Genomic DNA, 2,500 nt, shown 5'->3' on the forward strand with positions numbered 1-2,500 from the left:
GGCCCGCTTCGTATCGACTTCACGAATTATCGTGAGAGCGTGTGGTCGCGCCGTAACCTGTTCAAGTCGATCGTATCGTACCGTTCCGTTCGGAGGGGACGATTCGTCGCTGCACAGCCTCGTTGTCGAAGAGTCTGAAACACCCAGCGTCCGTTGCGAGCTCTTACGAATCATTTACGCTCGCTTCGTGTCGTCCGGGTAAATATAGACCGCTTCTCGAGGCTTGCAACCGGCGAGTCCCAACGAATCTTTACCCGAACGCGCGCGTGTCGTCGACTTCGAATTCGTGCATGGAGCGTGCGTGGTGTCGTCGCGCGTAACCTGTTGAAGATGGTCGATCGTACCGTTCCTTTCGGAGGGGACGATTCGTCGGTAATAGCCTCGGTTGTCGAGAGTCTAAGACGCGCCCAGCGGTCGTTGCGAGCTTTCGAATCATTTTATGCTCGCTTCGTGTCGTCGGGTGAACGTATAGACCGCTTCTCGAGGCTTGTACAACCGGCGAACGTTCTAACGAATTTTTTTTTACATTTACCCGATCGGTGTTTACGGTACATTAGCGGACCCCTCGAGTTCTCGTAATCGAGAACTCGTCGGGTCCGCTTTTTTATTTGCCATTTTTTCAGAAAGCAATACGCCGCTGGCACTTTGCCGTTTTCCCACTCCCAGAATTGTGCCGTTCAGCTCAGAGGGGACCCGTTCCGTTCCGTGCCGTCCACACCCATAACCTCGTTGTCGAGAGTCTTGAAACCCGCCGTTGCGAGATCGAACTTTACTTGCTCGCTTCGCGTTGTCGGGAAAAATATAGACCGCTCGAGGCTGTGTGGTTGGGCGAACGGTGTGGAGCGTCCTAACGAATGTACGAATTTTTTTTTCGTTTACCTGAGCCTTGTTGGAATCGACACGACTGGGTGGTATTGGAATTTTGAAGAGACCGTCGTCGTCGTTCGTTCGTTCGGAGGGGACGATTCCGTCGCTCGCGCCCAAGCCTCGTTGTCGAGAGTCTGAGAAAAACCCGCCGTTGCGAGATCGAATAATTTTATACTCGCTTCGTGTTGCCGGGGAAAACTCTTATAGACCGCCTCGAGACTGTGCGCGAAGACGACGAGTGTGTCCCATCGATGATAACATTGTTATGTTCACCCGAACGAGAGAGCGTCTTGTCGATCTCGAAAGCAATACGCCGCTGGGTGTTTGGTCTTTTTTCTTCTCAGTTCGACGCGCACGTTCGTTCCAGAGGGGACGATTCCGCCGTTGCCCGTTGTCCTCGTTGTCGAGAGTCTGTAATCCCGCCGTTGCGAGCTCGAACAGTTTATGCTCGCTTCGCGTTGCCGGGAGGTAAAAGACCGCCTCGAGGCTGCTGGTACGCGGAGGAGTCCTAACGAATTTTTGAAGGGATTTTTTTTTTTCTCTTCGCACCTGGACGCGCGCGTGCATTTTTTCGTAACTTTGAGGGAGACCTTACGCGCGAACCATCGGCGTATGCGTTTCATCCGTAGGACCGATATATCGTGTCGCCTCGAACTCCGTTCGGCGACGCCCGCGTCTCTTTCACCGGGGACGTTTGGGTATCGACTTGTTCGAACTTTAGTACCAAGAGACTCAAAGATCAATAAAATATACATATACGATTACCCTGAACGGTGGATCACTTGGCTCGTGGGTCGATGAAGAACGCAGCTAATTGCGCGTCAACGTGTGAACTGCAGGACACATGAACATCGACATTTCGAACGCACATTGCGGTCCACGGATACAATTCCTGGACCACGCCTAGCTGAGGGTCGTTCACGTAACCAGAATACTGCTTGCGTTGCGTTTCGTCGAATCTTTCTTTCCCTACGGTGCTCGAATCTGCCCGCCGTCGTTCATTCTCGAATTAAATTACGAACGTTTCTGAGTTCGGGCGGCACCGAGAAAGGGAGGAAGAGGAGCGATACGCGACGTACGAGCGATCGTTGGACGTTCGTCCGAGTCGTCTGTGGCCGTGCCGAGGCAATCCGCGATTGGCAACGTGTGTGTGCGCGTGCGGCGTGCGTAAACGCGTTCACGGAACTCGACGGTGCGTCGATCACGAACTCGCGTGAGTTCTTCGTGGCGTCGTGAGTCGTCCGTTAAACGGACGACCGCCCACGGGAACCGCTTCGTGTTTCGATCGCCGATTTTGTTCCGCGTTCCGAATTCGCACACCCGCCACACGCATCGCCTTCGCCCCGCCTTTAGCGCACGATACGAACATGCCGCGCGCTCGACGTCGTTTAAAATGAATTGTTTTTTTCACGCCGCAAGACCGAGGGAGAATTCTCGGTCGAGAGAGAAGAGATATACAAGAGAGAGAGAGCGACATCGTCGTAACGCGAGGGACGATGATGCGCATCCGATCGTTCGAAGTTCTCCTCGTACAGCCCCAGGGTGTTCGATCAGAATAACCCGTTCTCTCTGTTCTCTCCGCGCGTGTGTATACCATGTTTCCGCGAGGGAAGAAAAGATCTCTCGCGCGGAC

At 53.8% G+C, this 2,500-nt stretch overlaps 1 non-coding gene across 1 annotated transcript; it reads left to right on the forward strand.

Moving 5' to 3' along the window:
* Positions 1–1,629: 1,629 nt before the first annotated feature.
* LOC143432087 (5.8S ribosomal RNA) lies at positions 1,630–1,784 on the forward strand. The gene has a single exon (XR_013102894.1). It is a non-coding gene; the product is annotated as a 5.8S ribosomal RNA (ribosomal RNA).
* Positions 1,785–2,500: the final 716 nt, after the last annotated feature.

This window comes from Xylocopa sonorina, unplaced genomic scaffold, assembly GCF_050948175.1.
Source record: "Xylocopa sonorina isolate GNS202 unplaced genomic scaffold, iyXylSono1_principal scaffold0024, whole genome shotgun sequence".
NCBI lineage: Eukaryota > Metazoa > Arthropoda > Insecta > Hymenoptera > Apidae > Xylocopa > Xylocopa sonorina.